Raw genomic sequence first — 26728 nt, 5'->3', positions numbered from 1 at the left:
ATGACTCTTCCCATCAGAAAACCCTTCCTTGAGAGGTGTCTCAGGACACAGGGGTCTGGGGCAAATGTTGGAACCTTGTCTTCTCTTCCCTAGATGTGTCATTTACTCTATCCCTTGGTGAGACACTCCATGGGACTACACTGGTTCTTAAATCATGGCAGGATGAGAGGAGTTTTTGTGGAGTAGGAATGACTCATTTTTCTGTTCCTAAAATGTTGGTATTACTCACCAGAAAAGTCCCCACATATTCTGAGGGATTTCAGTGCTTTTTGTCTTTCCTTAACAGCTCATCTTGTTTGCTTCCTCGTCACAGCGTCCTCCTCATAAGAACTTCCTGCATCCTTTGTCACCACCTCACAACATCATCACAGCAGCCAAACAGCTCTTGGAAGCTGGAAAAGACATTAGGCAGCAAATGATCCCTTTGTCACTTAAGGAAGGCCCCGTTAGCCTCCGTGGCTCCATGCTCAGCAGCATGGTCAGACATGCTGGTTGCAAGGATTTTCCTTGTGACTCAAAGCAATTTTCATTTACAGTCTAGAGGTGTGCAATCATTACCAAAGGGAGCATAAATGAAAGCCTTCAGGTACCTTGCACAAACAGGGATGGTGTCCTTGCATGAATTCCTGTGTCTCCTAGGGTGGAGTGTGCACATGCTGCTTTTGGATCCTGACATAGCTGGTACAAGGAATTAAAGACATAGCCAAGTTATTTCAGCTCTCTGTGCCTAGTTTCCCTAACTGTAAAACATGTTTGCTTTGCATTGACCTTGAGGCTAAATGTAAATGGAGGCCTGGAGTTGCTACACACAGAAGACTATGTAAAGATAAAGAAAATTTCTTGGGGACCTGCAAAATAATGAAAGGGAATACATTTAACTGAGGATTGGTGTGGGCTATGTCTCCACTTTCCCTCCATCCTACAATATCTTAAAATTGCTTTTCTTGCTTTTTGTTGTAAATAATTGATGTGTGAAGTGCTGACTCATAAGTCTGGGGTTACAGGAAAGGAAACTTTGTTTCTTGGTTAAAAAATTCATTTACAGCACAGGCAGCTTCCTCCGGGGTTGGCTGGCAAGCCCTGGGCCACACGGAGAGGATTTCCCAGGCATTGTGGTTCTGGCCCTCATTCTGCAACAGGGGAACCCAAGCATTGCCCCACCAGGAGTGTGGCAGTCCTGCTTGCATGATGTGGAACATCCTTGAGATGAGAGCAAGGCAAAAACTCCCTTGCCTTGCTGCTAAAGCACAGATAGGGCTGTGTGAGTGAGCCAGGTCATGCTTCTCTGGGCATCATCTGGACCCAGGTGGGCTTTTACCCACTCTGCTCAAGCAAGAGAGTTCGTGCTGGGGCTGCAATGTCCAGCTGCTCCCTCTCAGCAGACCAAATTTTGGACTTCCCCAGTTACTGCTGTACCAAAGTAACAGTGAAGAGTGTCGCCAAAGCTCAGGACTTGAAGCCGCAGCCTTGAGCATAAATCACTTAATTCCTCAAAGACCTTACCAACAAAGGAATAGAGGAAGTATTATCTGTACGTCACAGGAGAGAAGACACTCAGATCCTTAAATTTTTTTCAGCACCTGACCTGCACTGATTTCCACAGCAGTCAGGCACTTGCACTCCTGCAGTGAGCCGCATGTCAGTGACTCACTCAGCGTCAGACAGAAAGTCTGCAGCGCTGCAGCGGAGACAACTTCACTCTTCTGGAGCTCACAGAGGCACTTCTGACACCTGGGGTGCTGTGACACTTCCCCTCACTCCCTTCAAGCAGCATTATTTCATCATGTCTGCCAGGCACAATTTGCTGCTGGAATTCAGTACTTTTATCTCTGCTCTTTGATGGACACCCTTGTGGCATATTTGACTCATCTTCTTTCTAATATTGTCGTGATAGAATTCAACACCCACTCCATTCTCCTCAGACATTGCAGAAAAGGTGAATTTGGAAACTTCTTTTTCAGAGTGACTGATGAAAACAGCTCCATTGTGCCTGAAAAAGCCAGTCACGGTGTGTGCCTTCCAAAGCCATGGGAATGTTGTTGCTGTAGCTGTGCATTGTGTTTGCTACAGCTATGCAAGGTGCAAAACAGGGAACCAGTCTCTGTCTCACAGAGCTTGCAGCCGTGACAATCATTCATACATTGGATATTTACTATATAAATATTTAGCTAAAGAAAGCAACCAAGTCACATAAAAGCTCAATGGATCGAAAAGGTCAATGGAGAAGCAAGTTTTTCAGGAGAATGGGTTTATCCACAGAATAGCAATTTGCAGAGCTTCCTTGTTGTATTTAGGGACAAGCAAAAGCTCATGGAGAGTGAAAAAACCTTGAGATGTAAACCCCTCCTTGTGCAAACCTTTCCTGAGTAAAGTCTCTTCCACTTGAAAGAGGAGAGGAGTAGAAGAGCTCTGTAAGATGAGCAGCATCTGCCTGTGCAGGGCTGAGAGCCCTGGGAAGTGCTCAGTTCCTGCGGTATGGACACATATCTGAGAGGTGGGGCAGAAAGGAAGTTATGGTGGCTTGAATTTCACATATCATGACAAATTAGTTCATTGAGCATACACCAGCAAGTACAGGTGCTGCTGTGAATGTGTGTATGGGACAGAAAAGGAGATGGCACATCAAAGGCAGCATTAGGAGAAAGCCCCAAGTCTTGCTCTTCTTTTGTGAGAAAGATTTTGTTGAGCTCTTGAAGCTAATGGGAGTAAGGAAAGGTTGTTTCTCTTTACTCCTGATAAATGCTTTCCTATTTAAATGATAACCAACTCTAGAGTGAAGTAGGATGCTCCCATGCAGAGCCTACACAATAGCAAGCTGTTATTTTTTTTTAACAAGCAAATTTCGTATCACTAGAAAATACTTATGCACTCCTGCTACACTAAGACAATCAAGGACTCTTACCAACATGGGAACAGGGCAGGTTCACAAATCTATACCTACACTGAGGGCTCTTAAGGACCACTGAGGAACCTGCATCTGAAGGCTGTGAGACCACACTGTGGCTGGACTCAAATTCCTGCTGTTATTCTACACTAAGCACTGTCCTCTATGGGTGCTTCAGGGGGCAGAGGGAGGCAGCTGCAGGATCCAGCAACCACATCTCCTCTGTGGTGACAGGACAAGAGAGGCAGATGCATGATTGCATAAAAGAAAAAAGGAGAAAAAAGGAAGAGCTTAATTTCCTCTTGGTCAGGCCAGCTTTGTTAACCAAAATGCTTGGGGAAACTTTGGGTACAAGCTGTGGGCATGGCAGTGATGTGGGAGACTCTCTGAGCAAGGGTATCAAATCCTGGGAAGCAGCCAAAACAACAAACCTTTTTTGTGCTTTTCGGGTATTCCAGGGACAGGCCTTGACTCTGCTCTTCATCCTTTGAGGACCAGGGATCTTGGAGCATGAGAGTTGGTCAGACTGCCTTGGGGAGACATTCTTTGTGCAAGTGACAGCTGGCTTCTGCTTGGAGACCTTTTCTCCCTGAGCCAAGGCAGAATGGCTGGGCTTTCCAAAATGTGTTCACATGACAGGTATCTGTGTGTGTGTATAAGCACATACAGAAACATATGTACTTGTGTGTGTTTATATACATATATACACATATAAACTTTACTTTTCAGGCTACCAAGGGCACACAAACGTAGATTTTCTGAAAGAGATGGCCCCCATGGAAGAACAAGTTCAAGAACAAGTGAATTCAGAGCAATCTAACTCCTGTCAGTTTTTACAGCTGGAGGAGAGAACTCTTGATATGGTTGAACACCCTCTGTATCTTTACTGAAATTAACTTTTGGAAACACAGAGGTGAACCAACACTGATGCAGCACTGTGACAATGTGTTTCAGCAAAGCTCAGGTTATTTTCCCCCTGTCCAGCTGCAGCACGGCCAGGCAGAGCTCTGTGTTATGTAAGATGGGAATCAGATGACTGATACAACTCTTGCTTCAGCAGAGGAGAGATGCTGCCAGCTGGGCATGTGAGCAGCCCTGCCTCTTGAGTTTGAAACAAGAGTGTTTCAAAAGAGAATATAAATATAATATTTTAAAATAAATATTGTGGGGTTTAATGCTATTCGTTTGGGTTTGGTCTTTTATATTTGTTCTTGCTGCGAAAAGCTTGTGGTTAGTGGGCTTTTACTCTGCATTTCCTGTCTTATGTCCTGTCTTGTTCCTACTGTAAAATACTGAATGCAAGTTAATTCAAAACAAATTACCATGTTCTCAATGGCTGTTGAGGCATCACAGCCTTCTTTTCTAGCTGTCACCTCACTCCTGTGAAGCCTGGACATATGTGGCTTGTCTTAGGGAAATCCCAGTCTTTCAGTTCTTTACTCCATTTGGGATTACCTGCAGTTGTATCACATGTAGTTTTGTTTTTATCCATGTTATGCAAGATTTTTTGAAAAGAATTCTGGCCAGCATCACAGTGTCTCTTGGTAGGTTATAAATTGTTCTGTACAGCAAAGGAGAAAAACTGATGGTTCAGGAAGGGAAAAGACTGGGATCCAAATTCTTTGTCATCTGTTCCCAAGCTGAGCAATTTACTGTGTGTGTTGGTGCCTTGCACAGGTCACCCACACAAAGGTCAGGCACCCCCCAAGAGCTCCTTGTCCTGTGGTAACTCAAAAGCACAGACATTATGGTTTGCTCTACAGAACTTCCAACACACCCCATCAGAAAAACCCTGAGGCTGCTAAACCCACATACTCTTCATTGGCTGAAGCTCAAAAAAGCAAGCAGTATCTGTGAGGCTCCCCGGCAAGTGTGGCCTTGCTTTGGCAGCTGAACATGTTGGGTGACACTTTAGGTATGGTCCAAAGGACAGGGGGATGCGGATGGAGGGGAAAATCCAAGAAAATGCAGAGGAAACACTGGTCAGGGTAATAACTAGTTGTTTGAATTAACCTTGGCTCTATTTTACAAAGAGAGGGCTCCATGGAAGTCAGCAAGATGCCACACAGGAATTTCAGGGTGCTCCAAAATTGGGAGCATGGGGAGGTCCCGTGTCTCAGAAACATCTTGGCCAGCAGCACCTACGGGAACATTCCACCTCTGGAAACATGCTGAGCTACTGAACATGCCGCCAGTTATTATAATGGAATTATAATGAGGGGTAATTCTCCGATTGCAGCCTGGAAACAATGCTGGAAATCTCCCTTGGAGACTGAAAAGCACGCAAAGGTCTCCCTTCACTTGTCAGTACCATTTGAGTCCCACTGAGACCACACCCAGCTCGGGCAAATCAAACCACATCCATTTCCTCCATCTCTGCATGGTCTAGCAAGTGTCCTGAAAGGTCTGGTGTGGATTTGCAGCTTGTAAATACTGCATAGCCAGGAATGTCTCCTACGGAAAGCAAGAATCCTCTGGAAGATGTCAAGAAGACAAGACTGCATATCACAATCATGTAACAAGGAGGTGGTGAAATTGCTGTTGCGTTAGAGCTGAGCAACTCATGATTGCCCTGTCCTGCAAATGTTTTCAGTGTTTAAACGCTTTTCCCTAAATGCAAATGTAGGTGATGATAAGCATTTTTACAAAGAAAGTGTGAAAAAGAGCTCTGTGGGGGCAATCAACACTGGTTCATTTTGATAACTTTGAAGTGTTTTGTATTCAGCCACGTTAAAAGAAAACCTCATTAGCTTAAATTGTGAAATCAAAAGTAATTTTGAATGAAATGAATTTTTCATTTCGGAAATGATAAAAGGGCAATTTCCAGCCTTTAAAATACAATTCAAATTGAAAAATTTGCCCAGCACAACCCTTTCAGGGAAAACGCTTTATTTTTCACAGATTAGTATTTTTGGGTGACAATATGGTTCATCAAAAACCTCTGCACCTCAATAATCTGCATCTAGGCTTCCCCTGATTGCATGGTGACTGTGCGTTGCCTAATTGTGTGTGACTAATACAATTTCATGTGCATTTCCGTGCGCTGGGGATTCATTGTTGCCACATACTACCATTGGGAAATCTCTAAGCGTGTGTCTATGAAACAATGACAGGGAGACAAGAGTACCTCCTCTGGAGAAAAGACCTAGGAGGAGGCGGATGACTGGGAGCAAAAAATTATCAAGGCAGAACAGACAGAAAACAGAGCAGCTGTGCCTCTCCCTGGTTTTCAGGGGGCAAAACCTCCTCTGTTGGGCAGTTCTTACTGGGACGGTGTTTGAGAGGTCCTTTTGGATTATGAGAACAATGAAACGTAAGCAATGCTTGAGAAAGGAGGGGAGTGAAAGAGAGCTTTCCTTCTTAGGGAGAAACACCCTCGATCCAATGAGTCAGGTGGACCACAAGGCCTCAGCAGCATGAGGGAGGCAGCTTAAGAGGGACTTGATTCCCCAGGGATAGAAAAAGAGAGGAGGGGTACAAGCAAGTTCCAAGCAAGCTGCTGTCCTCAATGAGCAGCCAGTGGTTATAGCAACCCTTTGTTCAAAGCTCACTTTGCATGGCTTGTACAGTGGGTATGGAGACTTCTGACCAGCACCCACACTCCCAAAATGGGGACATTTCCAACCCCTTTGTGCAGCAGCACCCAATCTGCTGGAGAGGAGGGTTGGTTTGTGTGCAGGTACTTGTCACACGGGGCTGCTGGTTCCACATCTCCACCCTCTGCTATAAAAACCCCTGTGGTGGTACAGTGTTTCCAGGGGCCAGACACACAAAGGGGAGGAGACACTTCATTCAGCATAGGCCCTGGAGGTATTTAAGAGATGTGTAGATGTGATGCTTAGGGACATGGTTTAGTGGTGGGCTTGGTTGAGTTACGTTGATGAACCTGGTGGTTTTTCCAGTCTAAATGATTATACCATTCTATGATTCTGTGCATAGAAGAAATACACCTCATTTGATACTGGAGGAGATTCTCATGAGTTCCTTATCCAGGAGGCTGAAATGAGTCACCATCTCACTAGGAAAGCCAGGGAGTCATGCCCTGTGGCTTGGCAGTGGGGATGTGTTTCTGCATGGTGGCACATCCTATCAGTGGGTTGAGTGAGTGAGAGGGAACATGCAAGCATCCTCCCTAAAAGGGGAGCAACTTGTTTGGTGCAAGTCTTACCAGTGATCAGAAAACATCTTCTAGAAAGTGTCCTTCTGGGAATTAAGGTATTTCTACACCTAGTTTCAGGAAGTTGGAGGAGTTAAATGGCACCTGAGGCGGCCAGTTCTAGATTTATGTTTTGGACTTGATTGCCTCCATTTCAGCCCTGTGTGCCTGCACACAGCTACCCTGCACAGGAGGGGTGAATCTGAGTGTAGACCCAATTAAAAACACAAGGAGTTCAGAAGCTGCAGAGAGGGGAGCCCTAGAAACACTTGTGAGCAAGGGGATGCAAACTGCCATGTCGCAGGGGAAGTATCTGGTTTTTGCCATGTTTATAAAATAAAAATATATGAAACCAGCAAAAGTCCTGCAGAGTCCACCACTCACTACTGCTGGAGGGGAGGGGCAGGAAAGCCTTTTGATGAAAACTTTAGTGAGAGTGACAGGCTTTCCCCTCCTGGCTGCTGTCCCAGCCAAGCTGGCTGCTTGTGCAGGTGGCCATGGGTCAGTGCCCTGCCCAGCCTCTCCTCTCTGCTAGCCACAGACCCTGGAGAAGGGCTCTCTTCCTGGCCCCTGCCTACAGATTGTAGGCTTTACAGGAATGTAAATAGTGCATATGGCAATAGAGATGCCATTATTTTTATAATTGCTGCTAATGCTGCCTGAAATAAAAAAAAAGAGACAAATAATAAAACCTGTTCTGCAAGCAAGATGACAGGAAAAGGCCTTTGTAATCAAACAGGAGGGACCCATCCCTTTTCCTCTTCTACTAGTCTCTGCTTTGTTGCCTACAAAAGTTTCATTGTCTCAATTCAGCATTTTCTTTTTCTTTCTTTTCCTTCCCCATAGACTTGGTGTATTTAGTCCCTTCTCTCTACTCATCCCTAGTGCCCACAGTGACACTGATTGTTTATCATCCTCTTGATACCCAAAGCCTTTCACTAACCACTTAGCTGGCTTCTTGCTTTCCAGATGTCAGAGTTCTTTGAGGCAAGGGCTCCCCTTCCTGAAGTGTCTGTGCTGCTCTCAGCACACAGCACCCCTAACCCTGGCACTGCTCTGATTGTCTCTGGCATCTCACAGAGGGCTTTCAGAATCCACCACAATAGGTTGGCTAATGAACTTGTTGCTACAGCTGGGCTGGTCTCCCGAGACATCTCTGTGTGGAGGGAGCTCTCAGAGAGAGAGAGAGAGAGGATACACAATTTTGGATTGAATACAGGGCTCCAAAAAGGAAGGTGACTCATTGAGCCTAATCATTGGGGTGTGTGATGATATTATCTAATGAGGAAACGCTTGATGATGCTTTTAGAGACTGCGGAGAGCAGTGAACTGGCTGTAGAGGAAATCAGAATGTGAGCACTTTCGACATAAACAGTGTTCAAGAAATGGGATCTGAAATGTCTTTGGGGAGAAGAGCAGAGCAATTTCAACACCCTCGAGCTTGCATCAGGGTGTGTTGCTGCTTCTGTTTAATCTTAGTTGTTCACATAATTCTCTCCTTAAATAACCAGCTCTCTAGAATTCAGGACAAAGGAGTCTTGCCTAAAGAACAGATGTAATCTCTTTTTTTTTTCTGAACTTTGGGTTTGTTGTCATTGTGTTTCTTTCTAAGTTGAACTGCGGATGAGGTTTTAATTAAAGGAAGCTCTCAGGTTGGTGTAGGTCCCAAATCTAGGTTTAGTTAAGCAAGGGGTTTTACAGAATCTCTAAGATAAAAAGAAACATTTCAGCTGTTGCTGTTTTGTTTTGTTCTGGTTTTTTTCTTTGTTTTTTTTTTTTTTAAGAAATCTCCTAGAAATTGTTTGCTTGGCTTCCTCTAAAAAATCTTCAGCTTTTTGCTACCTCATGAGAACCAGAGAGCGAAACTGTGTAGAAACACCAAGTGTAGTCTCCATTCTCTTTTTTCTAAGCTGAGAAAGATGAATGAATGAGCTGCCTGACTTACATTTCTCACTCCTGGCACTCTTTGTCTGAGGCAGCTGTGATATACCTGGGCAGCTTTCAGTAAGGGACCACAGTGGTGAGTATTGTCATGTCCCAGAAAAGTCAGTAGAATTAGAAGACTCTAAACACCTCAGAGAAAAGCCCATTTAAATGTATTCATCAAGTGGGAATTTGGCCCTGGTTATATTATATAAGTCCTCAGCATCTGATAAACTAATGTACTCACCTAGAAAGAAATAGTGCAGAGGGAATAAAAATACCACAAATTAAAACTTGTCTCTTCCCTTAAAGCAGCAAGAAAGGTCTGCCCTTCCTGAAGTTACAACACCATCAAATTAGGCTTTCTTTGCACACAAATTTTCAGTCTTATTTAAAATCCATTACAGATAGAGTGGTTTAAGCTTGTTCTTCATGTATTCAAATTAAACTAAGCTGACAGAGCACATACAGCCTCCTGCAGCCCTTTGACTAAATGATGTTAAACTGGTGTAATAGACTTGGATATTTTTCATGAGCATGGACTCCAACCATTGCAGCTCTGGGTGCACATGAGATTTCAGCTCTGTTTTAAGTAAGAAAAAATGAAAGGAGAATAGAGTCACGATCAAATGAAGGTTAAGGTCTCGTGTGAGCACTGTGGCAGCTGTATCTCTGATGCAAATGTCTGCAGAAATATCAGGAAACCCTGGTGCAGGTGTTTGGGAATCCAGACATAGTTACACCAACCCTTTTTTCTTTCAATTTTTTTTTCTTTCTTCTGGCCTAACTAAATACATCTCTGGGCTTAACAGCACTGTGTGGGCTTAGGCCAGGCTGGTCTCACGGCTGCAGCTGTGTGTATGTGCATGTGTGTGTGCATTCCTTCTCACTCTCGTAAATGTGCAGCAAAAGTGTGAAAAAAGAGCAGCTGGCACATCTGAGAAAGAAAATTGCAGTAGAAACATGGCATATTTTTTATATCTTGGTTACTGTGACATAAATCGTGAGAGATCCTATCTTCCAAGGAAAGACTTAGAGCTCAAGTTAAACAAAACCTGGCCTCCCAGTCCCCATGACCCCACGGCCAGTGACATACTGGGGTGCTCAGAAGGCATGGGCTGGGGTGTTTCTCTTCTAATTGATTAAATCTGCTCATCCCTCAGACCTGCTTTATTGTTGGTAATCACACAAAGACAGGAAGTGATGAGGACACAGCATTTCTGCCCAAGAGGAGGCCATCAAGTGCTGCACATCTGGGTCTCCTTTCCACAGTGTCTTTGCAAAACCATTTGATGTGGCCATCAGGAAGGAAGGATGTGCTTCAGAGGTGGTAGCTGAAAACTTACCACAGCAGAAGAGCCAGTTTGAACTCTCTTTATAAAATATTCTTCTCTTGAGTGCAGCTGTGCTTGTAACAGAGATCGGCTGAGTCAGGAGAGCACATAAAGAAAAGCAGGAGCTCAGCTCTTCAGCTGCTAACACATCCCACACAGAAGGGGACTGGGTCCTTGCAGGTGCTGCACAATCTTCCAGTGCCTCTTTGCAGTGCACCCTTGTAGCTGGGAAGGAGAGACAAACTTTCACTACACTCACAAGGGAAAATTCAGCAAGCAGGTTGGGTTAGGGTAGTGTTAGAAACCCGTGGGTTGTTCATTCCATCAGTGAGACTTTAGGCCCAAAGGTTTCAGTTTGCTTTATAGCACATTAAAGCTGAGTTTACTCAAGGGGCTTGAGCACAGCCATGCTCAGGCAGTTCTGCAGGAAAGACAGCATCCAACACCAGAAAACATCCCTTTTTTTGTCTTCTCCAGATCTTTACCTCAATGAAGACATGGTATCCCCCTTATCAGGTACTGGCACACCACCAGGAGGAGAGTGGAAGGAGCTTTCCCACTCCTCTGGAGCTCGTGTTTCAGGCAAGCACTGTTTCGTGGTACATCCCCAAACCCACGAGATGGCCAGCAGAGATGTACCCCTGCAACAGCAGCCACATTCTTGCCTGTACCTCACAAGAAGCAGTTTCTTTGGGCTGTGCTCTCCAGTGCAAACCCACTGCTGTGCACAGCACTCACCAAGCCACTGCCAACCCCCGAGGGTCAGCTAAGCCAGGGCACTTTGGGATCCTGCTCAGGGCCTCTGCTGGTAGGTCCTACATCCAAGACCAACAATATAAGATCAGGCTTCCTAATTAGGTGAGGACAGCAGATGAATATATAAAATAATAAGAATAATAATAAATTTAAGAATAACAAACTTAATAGCCTCTTAGCATTCCCCTCTTCTGTGAATGTGATTCAATGTTGTTGTAGAGAAAATAGCACTTAACAAACCTGATTTAGTTCTTTGAGGAGATTACAAAGTTGCCTGATAAAAGTAACTACGCAGATATGCTATACTTAGATTTTCTACAAGGGGATTGAGCTAAAACCATGACATCCTGCTTAAAAAATAGCACAGAATAGTATGAACCAGAGGATATGTGAGACAGATTGAGAGCTGGATAACTGACAGATCTCAAAATGTTGTTGTCAGTGAGGACTCATCACCGAACAACAAATTCCAAGCAGGTTTGGGACTCAGCCCTGCTTTACCCTATGTTTTTTATCATCACTCTGGAAGACAACATAAAAGGGCCACTGACAAAGGGCATTGATACCCATCTTTGGTGGCAAGGTGGTTGAGAAGGCAGCTATGCCAAGGCTTGATGCCTGCTGGGTAAGCAGGGCTCACTTGCAATGCATTCCTGCAGTCCAGGAGGGAGGAAGAGGGGAGGTTGTTCATTATAAGCAGGACTGGCTGCATGTGTGGCAGAGCTCCTGAAAGAGGTCTGGAGGTCATTATGGATGAGTGCTGCAGCGCAGGCACCTCTCCTGGCAAATGGGGGCAAGGGCTGCCTGGGATTAAGCACACAGGGAAAGTAGTAAGTAGGATCAGGGAGGTTAATTTTCCTCCACATAAAGCACTGAGACTAAAGTGGATAAGATAACACAACCAGGCCTGAGGCTCACATTTTAATATTCAAAAGGTGGTTAAAGTGAGGGCAGGAAAGAGCCACAGAAATGAATTAAGGAGTAGAGAAAATACCTTAGAGCAAGATACTGAAATTGTTCGATCTGTTTCATGCACCCAAAGGGGGAAGGAGTGGAATATTGAAGGGTGAGTTAAGATCAGCATATAAGTAATTCCACTGGAGGAAAACAGAGAGTGGGACATGGATTTTTAATGTAGTAGAGAATAGCATAAACACCAACCACCACTGGTGAGAAGCTGAAACCAGACAAATTCAAATTAGCTGCAAGGTGCACGTGTTTAGCAAAGAGATGATTAACCACTGGAACAAATGACCAAGGGGAGGGGCAGCTTCTCCTTCTCTTGAAATCTTCAGATCATGACTAGACAGCTTTCTGGATGAGATGCTTTAGGTGAGCACAAGTAGGAGGTAGATGGGCAAAAGCAATTGTTATTCACTCTGTGGGTCAGATTACACAGTCTGATGATTCCACCCCCCAAACTCTCTCAATCCTGATACCAATCCACTCTCACACAGAGAAGCCTTGTTCATCTGAACAGCACCCTATGTCACCATAGTTAGCATCCCTCTTGCTTAGTGAACTTACACAGGAACTCTGTGCCAGAGCTTGATTGTAGATAAACCCCTGATTCCCACCTGATTGTCCTGACTTCAGACACTATTTTACCTGCAAGAACCAAAAAATTGTATCTAGGTCATGCAAACTTTCCCCCAGAAACAGCCTCTGGGTATAACAACAGTGTGGCAGATACAGCATCAGATCATGCTTTAGTGTATCTGCTTGTAAAGGTTGTGCCTCCGAGGCATCGGCTGGGGCTGGGAAAGAAAGCTTCACTTCTCTCCCAACATGGACACTGTAGATTGATGGCCTGACCCTAGACTTTTTGATCTCTCCCTCATCCTTCATCATTTAGGTAGTTCATCCTCTACAGGACTATACAAGGTGGTCAAGAACAAAAAGAAAAGAAAACATACTGTATTTTCATGCTCATAGCAGTGCTGGAGCAGTGACTGGGGAGAAGGGGCTTTACATTAACGTTCCCCTTGAGTTACTCACACGTGCATGCAGACTGCATTACTGCTGAATCACTTTTTTTTAAAAAACAGTACTTTATATGTGTGAAAATATAGCATTGGCATGGTCTATAACGTGTCAAGGCCTCACCAACACATGCAAAGAAGGGGGAAGCTGTTCATGTGTGACAGCCCACTGAGCCTCCACATCAGGTAGCCCCGAAGAATGTTTTACCTCCTGTATCCTGTTCAGTTAAATGAAACCCAGAGTGAGTACCAAAGTTAAAAATAGCTATATGGTTTATATAACAACATCTATATATTTTTTAATATAAATTCAAACTGTCTCTTCTTCTCAAATCCCATCTCCCTGACGCCCCTCAGCAAAGTACCCAAGGTCTGACAGTCTCTGCCTTCCATCTCTGCTAGCCCAAGGAGAAAACCCTCCAAACCCAGCAGGCTGGGGTCCACAAGTTTTGGGTTGTGTTCCCTCAATTCAGAGGTGTTGGTTGGGCCAGTGACCACAAGCTCTCTTGAAGCCCTTGCTGGCTGGTGAGCAGCACGTGGGCTGGCAGATGCTTCTGTCTGTCCCTGAGGACCCCTCAGTTTAGGACTGGGGTGCCACTGTCTGCATTCGTGATGAGTAAGCTGTAAGTCCCCAACCAGCTCTGCTGCGTCCAGGGGCACTGTACTAGTCATGGGACTCATTTCAGGGGAGAGGATGGTGTATGCAAGCACCTCTGTGTCCTAAAAGAGATGTATTCTGGTGCTTGTCACCCATGAATCCAGAATGTGTCTGGAATACCCACTACAGTCACAGTATGCTCAGTTTAGAGCACCTGGTTTAGCTGGAAATCAGTGAGACTATTTTTTCCCAGTCATTCTGGCTTTTCCAGACATCCCAGTGGACACAACTGCACTGCACAAGCTGCAAACTTTACATCTTCACTGTGGACTTTGCTCAGGGGTCATCAATACACAATGCCAGTCCTTAGGAAGCATATTGCCATGGGATAGACCTCATTTGGTGGGGTTAGTGTGGAGCAGTTTGGGGTCTAAGACAAATCAGAAGTCTCTGAGTTCTGCCTGGGTGGGTGGGGAAGGCACCAAGGGGATGACCAGGGATGCAGATGGAGAAACAGGACTGCTGCTGGTACACAGCAGAGTCTGGGTTTCCATAGCACATTCTGCTTACTGCTCAGCCCCCTCGTGCTCAGGACCAGGGCACCTGGCAAGGCAGGATGTTCTGCTCCACAGGGTAATTTTCCTCCAACGCGGTCAGGCAGGATCTGGGCCCTTCGTCCCACCTGTGCTTGTGCCAAGGGCCAGAGCACAGCACAGCACTAATCCAAGGCTGGTTTCTGGGACAGATTGTTCAGCCAGCCCCTAGTGCTTAATGCATGATCTCACCCAATGGCCTAGTTTTTCTAGTGATAGTGCTTTTCAGGAGCTTTGCAAATCCTTTCACATAATCTGAGGGGTATCAAGATGTGAATCCATCCCTCCATGGTAAAACCAAGCGCCACAAAGACATCTTAGCCATGAGTAAGTGACAGTAGCTGATCTGACCTGCATGGCATCTCTGACAGAATAATACCAGCAGTTCAGCACTTGAGCTCATTATTCAAAATCTGACTTGCTAAGGTTGGGCAAACACCATCCTCATTCGACACAACCACTGCTGTGGGAAGGCACATGGCAAAAGTGCCACAGGCCAGTGGACTGGGGATGAGAGGGGGGAGGAGAGCTGGGGACCATGCCTGGAATCTGGCAGGCTGCTGCCCCGACAGAGGGAAGATGGGTATGTGGCATTTTCCGCTGGCATGCAAACAGCTGAGCCTATCTGATATCTGGCACACAAGTGTTTGGCCGGTTATTTACCAGCTCAAAAACAGATAAATATGCAGAGGGTGCTCACAGCTTTCCCACAGAAGGGAAGACAGAGAAAGAAACAGACACAAGTAAAAAAAAAAAAAAAAAGAAAAACAGCCCTAAAAAAGAGAACAGGAGTGAGAGTTGTCAGTGCCCGCAAGCACTCGCAGGAATAATAGCAATAATCACTGTCATCCGTAAGAGGCTCTTGCGCCAGGTTCAGCCTCTCCCCCTCCCTCTCTCCCCTCGCCTTGCTGTCTGAGTCACTGGATCTGAGTCACACTCCTGTTCTATTCCTGTACCCTTCCCTTCAGCTGGGGATGTAGATTTGTTTTGGCTGGAACGATCTGGGCACAGGAGGGACCATCTGCTGCTAGTTCTTGCTTGCTTTGCTCTTGTTTCTTTCCCAGAGAAGGGAAGTGAGTGCTGCCATTGCAATAATTCAGGGGGAGCATGCTGGGAACATACACCCCTTACTGTACAGCCAAGGACTGCCATTTGTCATCTGAAGGCTTGTTATCCATGCCTGACCCTGAGCAGTTGTCTCCATGTGCTTCAGCAAGCAACTCTGACAAAATCACTTCCCTGCATGTCAGCTCCTTTCCAAGGAAGGTGTTTTTCCTTTGGTCAAACCCCAAAACGTTTTTGAGGGACCTGGGGTGGTTAGTACAGCCTGCACATGGCTGTGGTGAAGGAGAGGCACATGAAACAGGCTGACAGCATGCAGGGACTTGCAGTCAGCATTCCCAGTGAATGTTATGACGGAAGGAGTGCTCCCTTCTGGTTTTCCCATCAGGAACAGCAGCCACAGTCGGTGTGTGCACTCTGTCTTTTGCTGCAATAGTAGTAACAGGCAGTGGTGAGGAAATGCAAATGAATTAATGCCTAATCCACCACAACCAGTGTCTTGGCTGATTCCTGCATCCATATCCTGAATAGGAAAGTCAGCAGAGCAAAGGTGTGTGAGAGAATTCACCAAACAGCTGCACTAATGATGGACTGGAGGATGGGCTGAACGAGCAGAGCAAAGGTCTGGGACAGAGCGAAGTCACACTATAAGCAATACCAGGGCTTTCAGGAATGACCAGGACTTCTAAGAAGCTCTGTGTCTGAGGCATCTCTCTGGAGGATCTTTGAAGGGTGCAGGAATTGGAGACCTCCAAAGGAGAGGCTGCTCCTGCAAGCTATGCTTTAGCATCCCAAAAAAGAAGGCCCCATGGTGAAGAGTTGCCTTTGGAAAGATTAATCCCAAGGCTGTGCAGCAAAAGCAGGTATTTGCCAGACTTTTTATAGGAGAGACAACAGAAGGAGTTGCTTCATGCCTGAAAGAGGATATGGCTGTCCATTCAACATGAAGTCCTGAATCCCAAACCCTCTGGAAAATCAAATAAACATCAAATCAGCATCACACTTTTCATTTACAGTGCATGGGGCTTGTCAGCTTAACCTAAACTCACAAAGCCCTGAAGCACTCTGTAGTGAGTGATGCTGCAAGCCCTGAAGACACATCCATCTCCAGTGATACCTTTCTCAGTCTTGTTCCTCACTGTGCCTCCTGAAAAATTTAGACTGGATTTCCCAGACTCTGAGAGTTTTAAAATGTTTTAAGTGGCCTATTCCAGAGTGGGGAGTACTCAAATGCCTGCAGATCAGGGAGCCCTCAGCAGCAGACTGACTGATGATAGCCACCATGCTAATGTCATATCCCCTGAGGATCAGGGTTGTCAGGCAAATTGATTCTCTGAAGAGTGATCTTGGCTCTAATTTCAGCTCTTTTTGGGGCAAAGATGCTTCAAAAGCAGGTTGGTGTTTGGGACATTGCTCAGAGCGGCTGAATGTCAGCACATGCAAGACCATCATGTCCACTGGCCCATGTGTCACATCAGCATCTAGGGCACTTACAATGTTAATGCCTTTAATGCAAAGGGAAATCAAATTACCAGAAGGCTCTGACTAAAAAGGTCTGGGCCAAATTCTGTGCGGGTGGAGAATGGCCGCATCATTCTTAATGGAGCTGTGACGGTGTGACTGACCCTCCCCACAAGTGGTGGCTAGACACTCACATCACACTTCCACCCAAGCTAACTCTAATTTGCTCTGGGTCTGAGTCATCTGCCCAGCCAGAGACAAGATGCTTCATCTGCAGTGGCTGAGACGGGCACCTGGTTGTTAAGGTTTGCCTTGCAGGTGTGCCCCAGCCAGGACCTCTGGCTCTGAAAGCTGCCAGCACAAGCCACCAAAAACCTTGTCGTGCATGCAAATACCTATGCAGGTGCTTCCTGACCTCTTTAGGGTCTGGACACCAGTTACAGCAAAGAAGGAGCCTGGCAGGAGAAGTTCATTGGAGAGACAAGTTTCTGCAGTGCTGGTTTATTATTTTCAGTGTTCTTATTCAATTGCAGATTATGCAAAACTGCCTGGTCTCCAAAGAGGCTCCTGTCCCACCTCACGACTGACTCCTGCTCCCATCCCTGCTCCCAGCATGACCCTGTCCCAGCAGAGAAACCCTGACCCCACGGGACTTCTGGGACTGAGTGTGCCAAGGAGCCCCTCAAGACCTGCCAGTTTCTCACAGCTGGGATTTAACTCAGATAAATTTTTCTGTTTTCCACAGCCTTTTCTGAGGGAATTATCTAAAAGGGATGATTCTGTGCACAACACTTGATCCCTTGCTTTGCCCATGTCCATTTGAGATGGCTGTCCACTTCAGCTGTCCTTATTCCAAGAGACATGAAGGGGGAGTTTTGACCTATACCAATTTAAAAAACACATTAATTGCTGTTCTAGTTGGGTTCCTCCCCTTCATGCAGGAGATGTTTCTTGTGTGTTCTCCACTACACATTATTTAGCCAGAAGGACGCCCAATTCCTGCCAAAGACACAGGAGAAACCAAAGATCAGTCTAGGGTCTTCAGTGACATTGCTTTCCTCTTAATGCTCCTTTCTTCCTATTTGCATCCTCTCTCTTCTGTCCACCAGATTTTATCCTTTCCAAACCTTCAAGACCTGAGGTTGATAACAATAAGCCCAAGGCAAAGTGTGAGCAAAGACAGCTGATTTTTGCCAGTCTTCATCTTTGATCCCAAGGACTCTAAGGATGATGTCCTTCCCACATCTCCTTTTCCCAGGCATGCTTCAGGACACCCTGGAATTGCAGTACATGCCGGTCACTGAGATTTACAGCTCAGCAAGTTTAACCTTAGATTCTTTGAATAACGTGCACACGTCTTGCTAAAACTGGTGCATTCAGTGAAGGCTTGGCATATTATCTTATGCAGCTGTATTAAAAACACCCTGCCCCTTCAACCATAATAGCCCAGCACACATTTTAGCTATAACCACATGTCATAGCCTGGTGCTGTCCCTTAACTGCAAATCTCCCATCTGCAGATTGCCCGTGTCTCCAGAGTTGGGCTTGTTTCTGACTAAGAGAGCTTGAGCAGCAAATGTAGGATAGGATGGAAATGCATGGATTGCAGACCAAGAGAGGTTCAGGCACGTAGCAACAGCCCATCTGCCCTGCGTTTGCTTCAGAATTTGCCAGATAAGACACATGTGTTGACTAGAAAATGTTTATTGTTATTGCTGGCCCTAACTGACCAAGTGTAAAATGCACAGCCTGCTTTCCCCTTCACTGAGCCCTGACAGCCTCACTGGAGAGGGCTCCTCCTGTGCCAGGAATTTACCTGCCTATAGACAATCCTGATATTTTGGTGTCCCAAATGATGGGGCTAAGGGGATCCTCTGAGAAAAAGTCACCTTTGTTGCTGCTGTACCCTCCAAACCCCAGCCCTGCCTCAGCAAGGCTGGACTCACCAGAGAGTGCAGAGTCGCAAGACATTTGCAAAATGTATGTGAATCATCCAGTTTGCACAAGCATTTGCACATCAAGAGTGATAACATGCAGGATCAGCCTGATCCCTAAGAGCCAACATGGATATCTGTCTCCCACCCAGCCAAGGCTAAGGCTTTTCCCCTGAGTGGCACACCACACTGCTCCTGGGCACATGTATGCATCTCTCCTGTGAACCTTGCCAAAACCTGGTGAGCAATATGAGTTTGAGGCTTTGTGAAGTCCAGAGAGAGGTTCAGATATGGGGATGTGGGAGGCAGCCCCAAGGCAGCTCTGGCTTCTGCCATTTCCAAACTCCTTATCCAAATCAAAGATGAGTTTATCCTGATCTTTACCATCTGAAGCACATTAAGAGGAGAAATTTGATATCAGTGTTCCCCTGAACTTGCACAGGATGATCAGGATTTTATGGTAGAGTGCTTACAATTTTATCCTTCCAAAGAGCAGCCCATAAAGTGACTGGAACTTATTATAACGAGATAAACAATAATAAGAAGTTTTTAGAACAGCCAGGATGAAGATGAACACACTTGGAAATCTTGGACACTGTGAGTTGTATTCATAGCCATGAAGCAGCAGGAATCAGGAGGAATTCCTCCAGTGAGACACAGTGATAACAACCTGGTGCAATCCACCTCTAAGGCAGGAACAGTGCTTGGGGATCAGCGAAACCAGACCCTTTGTTTCTGAGCGATGACAGCTTCAAAGTTTTAATGTTTGTAGAGAGATGTTTTCACCAAATATGATACACAGTGATTAAAATAATGAGCTGGAACAAGCTGAAGTTATAATTGCTCCTTTTCCTCCCCTCCCCTGAGTTGGTCTGAGTGCTTCGTTAACTACCTTGATGAACCAATCAAGAGCTGGCTAAATCATGGAAGGAGCAAACAAACCCTGGGAGACATCCCTACAAGAAAAGACATAATGTGGACACTGAGCTTTGAAGGCAAGCTGTATAATGAGAGCTGACTATATCTCAAAATCCATGTTAGCTTGAATGAACTTATGTAATAAACATTTATCACAGAACATATGTCACTGAGCACCTGCCAGACTTCAGGAATAGAGCCAACGCAGCTTGAATCGTATATGTATTTAAAAAAACCCCAACTTGGCGGCAGGAGGCTGGCAGACGCTTTTACTAGAAAAATCAGAAGTGATTTTGAGAGGTGCAGAAATTTCCTGAAACCTCTCTCACTCCATGTGGGAATATAGCACTTGGAAAAAGCAAGAGGCTGATCAAGCTGTGCTGAGTGGAGGGAGCAGGATGAGCTCCTCTGCTCATCCCCTCTGGAATTTGTCCCTGCATCCCCACTGCTCCCCTGCATGTGCTGCTGCCCATGGATGAGTGTTGTACTGGGGGCTCATGCTTGGCTCTGCTCAAGCAAAGAGGCACTGGACAGTGTAGGGTAGCTGCTGGAAAAACAGCAAGCACAGGGCTGAGCAGGGCTGGGAGGTGAATTCATGGTGAGAGGAGTAAAGCTACTCAGCTTGGGGCAGGGGGAAGTTAGAAAAAAATCAAGCAGAACAAGGTGGTTGAGGAGTGGGAAGAGGGTTCAGAGCAGTGTTCGGTAGAAATCACAACAGCAGGAAGACAGGGCAGGACAGAGCATGGGCTTGGCAAGGATGAACCTTGGCTTAGCATGAACCTGGTCTGGGATTTTCTTCCTGGGCCAGTGCTCCCTGAGGAGCAGACCCAGCACAGCAAGGAGCCAGGGATAGGAGGTGTTTCTGTCTGATACAATAACGAGCATCAGGGCAAGCAGAAGGCTGTGCCAGGCATGAATCGCTAAACTTTGGACACAGGCTGGGTGTGAGAACCTGGAGAGAGATGTGAAGCAAAGGTGACAGAGCCAGGTGAGAGGAGAGGAAGGGGACTACCTTGCCTTGCCACTGATGGGCATGTCTGCACCAACTGTGCTTTGTCCAGAGCTGCCTTGCTCTCTCAGGCACCCACAGCAGGGCATCCGTGACAGCTCCATCCCTGCTGGAGGTGACAGACCTGGTTTCCCCTGCAGCACAATTAACTCAGGTGATGAGTGGCACTGTCCTGCTCACAGGCTGTGTGTCAGCAGTGCAGGAGCAGGCGTGGGTATCTCTGAAGGGCAGTGCCTGCACACTGAAGCCAGACCCTGAATTTCCTGTCTGTTTTATCACACTTGCAAACTGACAGTCAAACCCAGCCCTGGGGAGCAGGTTCTCCGGGAAAGATGAGCAAGATTTGTTTTGCAGCAGATATCCTCATCTTTTTTTAAAACACAAAAACTTGTTATGGGCTCTTCCTGGCATATGGCTTCAAGCCTGATGAGCTCTGCAGAGCTACCTCAGGCTGAGGAAGGGGAGTGAGAGTAAAGAGCACAGATAGTAGGGAAGAAGGCTATCCCAGGAAACAGGTATAGGATAGGTCCCCAGAAAGCTGGTACTTCTTAAAGACCAGTCAAGGAGAGGAGAGGAGAGGAGAGGAGAGGAGAGGAGAGGAGAGGAGAGGAGAGGAGAGGAGAGGAGAGGTCAGCTGGTAAGATGGTCCAAACTATACCTGAGTAAATCCAGACCTTCCTTCCCTCCTGCTAACTTCAGCACTTCTCTGACTACCATTATCATTGCATCTGAGCATCATAGGTTTTTTTAAGTGCTTTTATCATGGCTTTTCCCTGATGCAGGTGTCCTTGTTTTCCCCTGAAGTTATAAATGAGAAACAAAGCTTTCAGAAAGATTATCTGATGATTCTCAACTGACTCTTTGGACTGCTAACCCTAACTGAAGTGACCAGGGACTTGCCACCTGACTATTAACTAACCATCTGCCCTGTGTTTTGGCTAGAAACAGGTTTGGAAGCAGCCCAGCGCATACCATGGTGAGGTTTGATGACACCACTCGTTTTGGTGGTCCTACAGTGGGTTAGACAGGTGTGAGATCAGATCCAGTAAGTGCAAGACTGACAGGAAGACAGAGGAAGGAGAGAGAAGAAGGGGCACTGAGCTAGCAGGAGTGTGAGGAACAGTGAGCAAGGGTGTTGGTGCTGTCTTTCTGCAGGGAGCTGCTGGCTATTCAGTGGAGCCTAAGGCTGAACAGCCTGGCTCAGACACTTAAGGCATGCATGCCACTCATTTGCCTCCCCAAATGGCTGATCCCAGCTGCTCCACGGGAACACAAGAGTCTATCTGGAGAGAAAACCCTCACTAACCACCTGATGGTACAATGCTAACGACAAATGATTCATTGTTATTGCAACTCTCCCTGCTGCACTGAATCCATGGGCTTTCATTAGCACTCATCCAGGCTGGCTCTGCCACAGGTCTGTAGTACTTACCTGGGTCACAGCTTTCTTGCTGGTCTTCAGCAAGTGTCCTGGAGTCACAGCACTTGGGTTTCTGCTCCTTCTCTGTGGAAATGTGAGTGCTGATTGTGTCAGCGTGTCAGATTCTGACCTGTATCTCACCACATGAATTGCTTCAATAAAACCCTGCTAAAGCAGAACCGTCATGATTCATGGTTGTGCATTTCTTCCACAAGTGTTGAATGTAGGCTAAGATTGCAACAGATATGGCATTGATACCTGCTTAGATTCAGGGTCTTTTTAATTTAAAAATTAGGATTTTTTAAAAAGTCTGGTTGAGGATTTGTGGAGGAAAATCATATTTTGGACAACTACAAAAGGTATATGGTGCAGAGAGGGAGGCTTTGCTGAAAAAAAGTTCAAGAGACACCCTTCTCTCTCTCCTTCTCAGCTGCCAAGCACCATTGTTCCCCTTAGCTTCCCCTGCTCCCCATTTTTGGATCAAGAATGTCCATTTTGAGTAGTCAAAACTAAACAGAAGTTAAGTTTCACTGGTGGGAGCTGGGTTTCCTTAACAGGGAGCTGATGTGGTCACCCAATGTCCCCTTCCAGCAGTGCCCTGCTTGTTTTACCATTTCTGGAACCGGGTGATTAAAGGGCAAACCCTTCCTTTCTGCGGTGCTGCACCACTTGGAAGATGTTTTGCTCATCTGCCTAACCATAACCTACACCGTGATAATTAATGAGTCAACACTTCTTTCTGCACATGACAGTGGCTGGAAACAGGTAAGGCACCGAGATAGGCAGGAGGGTGACGCACCCACACAGCCACCCCCGGGGCTGACTCTGCACTCCCACCGCCCTGGGGAGTCTCCACTGGGGGTTGCACATGTGGGATAGACACAGCTCATCCACCAGCTGTGACAAAAACACCCAACCCGTCAGCGTGGCGGGGAAAGAAAGAGGCATGACAGCGAGAGGAAGTGGAAAAGATCAAGGCGAGAGTGTAAGACAACAAGCTCACGACCGGAAAACAGTAAAAATAAAATTGCTCAGAAATAGCATAACTGACATGCAAAGGAGATCAAAACAGGTCCTCAAAATATCTCTTGGCAGGGGGCAGGGGGTGTCTATGGTGGACACCATGGGGCAGCCTGAGGATGCGCTGTGGGTGGCGGGCAAGTGTTGGCTGTTTTGTGGCCACCTCCACATCCTGCCTGGCTCCCCAGATTCTGACCTACAGGTCTCTGGAGGCTTTGGTCTCCTGGGAGATGAGCAGCACTTTGTGCCTTCCTCAGGGTATCAGAGCACGTGAGATGCTGCTGATATCTCTGAGCCAAGGGTGGTGCAGGGGCTCTGTTGGGAAGCAGGTGCTATTCCTGTTTGGCTCAGGTCCACTTGTCCAACTATTCCTCTGGTGCAAAGAAAAGAACTTAGGTCCTGCTCCACTTGCCACAGCACAGATTCAGAGCATGTTCAGTTTACATCAGCAAAGAGACTGGGAAGAAGGGAAAGGAGAAGCCAGTTCTTCAGGGTTTGCTTTACTGGAAAGGATAACTGCTCTCAATTTGCCTTCATGAGAGTGTTACAGTCTTAACCTGCTGAGGCATTAAGTATGCTTTGACCTTTAAACAAAGATAAGGCTCCGAAGTCAGCATTGTTTTGCTGTAGGTTGCTCCTCTGCTCAGAGCTGAGCACTCTACAGTGTGTGTTACTCTTATTGTGCTGTGTCCTGACGTGTTTCAGACTGCTGTGAGCACAGAAGCAGGGAGCATGTCCTGTGGGCCCATCTCAGCTCTGCTTTTGCCCAGCAGTGTGATCAGGTCTGCTGCCTATGTCTGAGGAGGTTCACTCTCCTGAAGCTCCAAGCACAGCCCAGACATCACAGCTGGGGCACTGTCCCACCATAGGTCCAGGAAAACATGCCTTTCACTCCTTGCAAACTAAAAAAGAAACAACCGAGAAATCACTCCAAGCATGGTTAGATCTTCAGAGGAATCCTTTGGGCTAATCTGCCCAAACTTGCAAGACCTAGTTGCAGGCTTAGGGCTGTTCTGGCAACTTTCCAGCTCCCTGTGAATCAGGGAACACTGTGACTGCCACTCAAGGACAGCAAACTGTTTAAAACATAATACCATATTCCCATCTGGTGCACTGAAATGCATGGATGCCCACGGACGTGTTATTCTTCATTCCCTCTATAACAGAGCATGTGATATAGAGTTTTCTCCAAGGAGAAGAAGGGTGAATGAACACAGTCAGGGAATGTCATTGTGTTTCTTGAAAGCATAAAAGGTAGGGCTAAGTACTAGGGATTAATGATTATAGCTGCTTAATGATGCTAGGGATTTTTAATATTATTATTTCTGTGTGTTAGCCAGGGCCATGGCAACAGGAACACCAGAGGACCACCTGCCTGGGTTGTGCCAAATGAAGGTTTATATATGGGTTACAAAAGCTGTGGGACAAAATGCTGAGGAACATGGGGCCTGGCTAGGCTGGGGTCCACTTTGGCTGTCAGCAGCAACCTCCATCCTGTGGGTCCAGACATTCTTAATCAGAGTTGAGGGCAGTTCTGATCCTAATGCAAGGCTGCCTGGTGTCCTTGAAACAGCCATCCAAAAATGGCCAGTCGACCTCTGTGGTCCTGCAAAGACACTGACTGCACCAGGATTTTGACACAATGAAACACCAGTTTCTGGACTTTCATTTTGCTTCCCTGGGTGATGAAATGGGGGAGCTGGACACTTGACAGCTCTTACTCCTTGAATACCAGCTCATGTTGCAGTAAAGGGGAAATAACATGATCCTAAATGAATGGGCAACATTTTTTTGTTTTAATTCATGGTTTCAAAAAGCAAGAGAGAATTATGCCCATGTGTTGAAGGAAGTTTAATAAAGGTTTAATTAAATGTCTCAATCTAGATTTAGATGTTCTCACTTCTAGTGCTGGAGCTTGGAGCTGTTAGTCATTAATACTCATCTCAGGTAACTTCCACCACCCTCAGCCCCTCACCTGACGCATGCACACACTTGACAAAGATTGCTGATATCCTCTCTGAAAACTAATGAAATCACAGTGTGATATTTTGATTTCAAGGGCATCAAAGTGATGCAAAATAATGATGGGATCGGGAGGCTCTGATACCACTGACACAACACAGATCTTCTTGTCTCTAGATCTGAAAGCACCTTGTGAAGGAGATCCGAATCACCCCTCCTCTGTTCCAGTCAGAGAAACTGAGGCGCAGCTCTTTGCAGAGATGCAACCTGCAGGTCTGGGATGGAGTCCAGCTGCCCCAGCCCCAGGGCATCTCAACACTCACTGACCACACTTCTCCCTGGAACAGAGATGGGATCTGCCATGGGCAGGAGATCTCTGTATGAGTGTGTGTTTGGGTGTTTGTCTGTGGGTACACAGGTTTTACAGAGAGAAGGATCCCAGACACAATAGCAAACAAAGAGGAAACCAATTCAATGGTCAGCTGTAAAAGCAGGTCCTGCCTTGGTTGCTTGGAGTTTAAAGGGCAGCAGTGGACACAGGAAAATGCTTTCTAAAGGCTGGAATGGCAACCAGATCTCTGCCTGAGATTATTTCACAATATTTGTAGTTCTTGTTTGCTGCACAGGAGATTAGGTAGGCAGAAAGGCCTGATCCCCATTTTGTACTTTTCAACAGAGGAGAGTGCTCCTGACCTGCAGAAGGCTTCAGGACTGCTGCAGTAATTCACAAATTACTGATCTTCAGCAGAACAGAAATGGGAATAGAAATTATTCTGTATGTTTCAATAGAGTATTGTGGAAAATTGAAGGATCATTAGCAAATCTTCTCCATATGGGGCTGGCGGTATACAGCTAAAGAACAGAAGGCACAGGTCTCTTCAGGTTATTAATGAAAGCAGCAAACATTTCTTTTGCTTACTAGTCTGAGTATGTCCAATTTTTGTTATGGGAAGAATGCCATGCCCTGATGAGGATTATTACAGGCATCACTTATCCATGTAGCAATCCCACTGCATCTGGGAAAGGTTTGCCTGCTCCCCAGAGATGTCCTGGATTGCTGTGAACCTCAAGCCAAACTAATCAAAAGTCTTTTTTCCCCCTTCTTCCCTTTTCCCTTCAAGGCTGGCTATGCAGAGCTGCTGGAGTAGACACGATGCTGTCCCAAAGGCAGCACTGGAAGCTGGGATGCCCTGGACACCCCAGGAGAAGCAGAGCTTGAGGGATGAGCACAACTTGCAGAGCCACACTGTGCTCACAGCTGCTGAGTGTCCGTGGGCTCAAGGTCTCCCCAGGTATCACAACAACCCTCACAAGATGACTGTGCTGGTGACAAGTGTGATACCAAGAGCAGTGAGGCTTTGTCCCTGGAAAGCAGTGGGCTTGAGGTTCCAGAGGGCTCTCCCCATCCCTCAGCAGCACTATGAATCAAGGTGAACAGACTCAGCCTCTCAGCCAGCTTGGAAACTGGGGCACAGAGAAAACTGACTCACTCCATAGCTATCTACCAGTCAGAAACTGGTCTAAGGGACAGTAGCCTTGCAAGAAAATACAGTTTTCCATAAGCAAGGTAAGCAGTTTTCTTCAGGCTCTCAAGCCTGAGGCAACCCCTGTAGCTGGCAAAGTCCTGAGCAGAGGACCCCACCCTGAGCCTCTCCCAGCCCAACAGCTGTGCAATTGCCCAGAGTAAGGGAAAAGGAGGGTGGCATGGTTTGGAGG

The 26728-nt window shown here is 46.3% G+C and overlaps 1 long non-coding RNA gene across 1 annotated transcript; it reads right to left on the bottom strand.

Moving 5' to 3' along the window:
- Nucleotides 1-235: 235 nt before the first annotated feature.
- LOC146433248 (uncharacterized) lies at nt 236-22145 on the bottom strand. Its single transcript, XR_014853930.1, has 3 exons — nt 22043-22145; nt 10310-10522; nt 236-392 (listed from the first exon to the last, which is right to left on the bottom strand). It is a non-coding gene; the product is annotated as an uncharacterized LOC146433248 (long non-coding RNA).
- Nucleotides 22146-26728: the final 4583 nt, after the last annotated feature.

Source organism: Lichenostomus cassidix, chromosome 9 (assembly GCF_008360975.1).
Source record: "Lichenostomus cassidix isolate B80296 chromosome 9, HeHo_3.0, whole genome shotgun sequence".
NCBI lineage: Eukaryota > Metazoa > Chordata > Aves > Passeriformes > Meliphagidae > Lichenostomus > Lichenostomus cassidix.
Note: the sequence above shows the minus strand (reverse complement) of the source record. Positions and strands in the feature narration are given on the sequence as shown.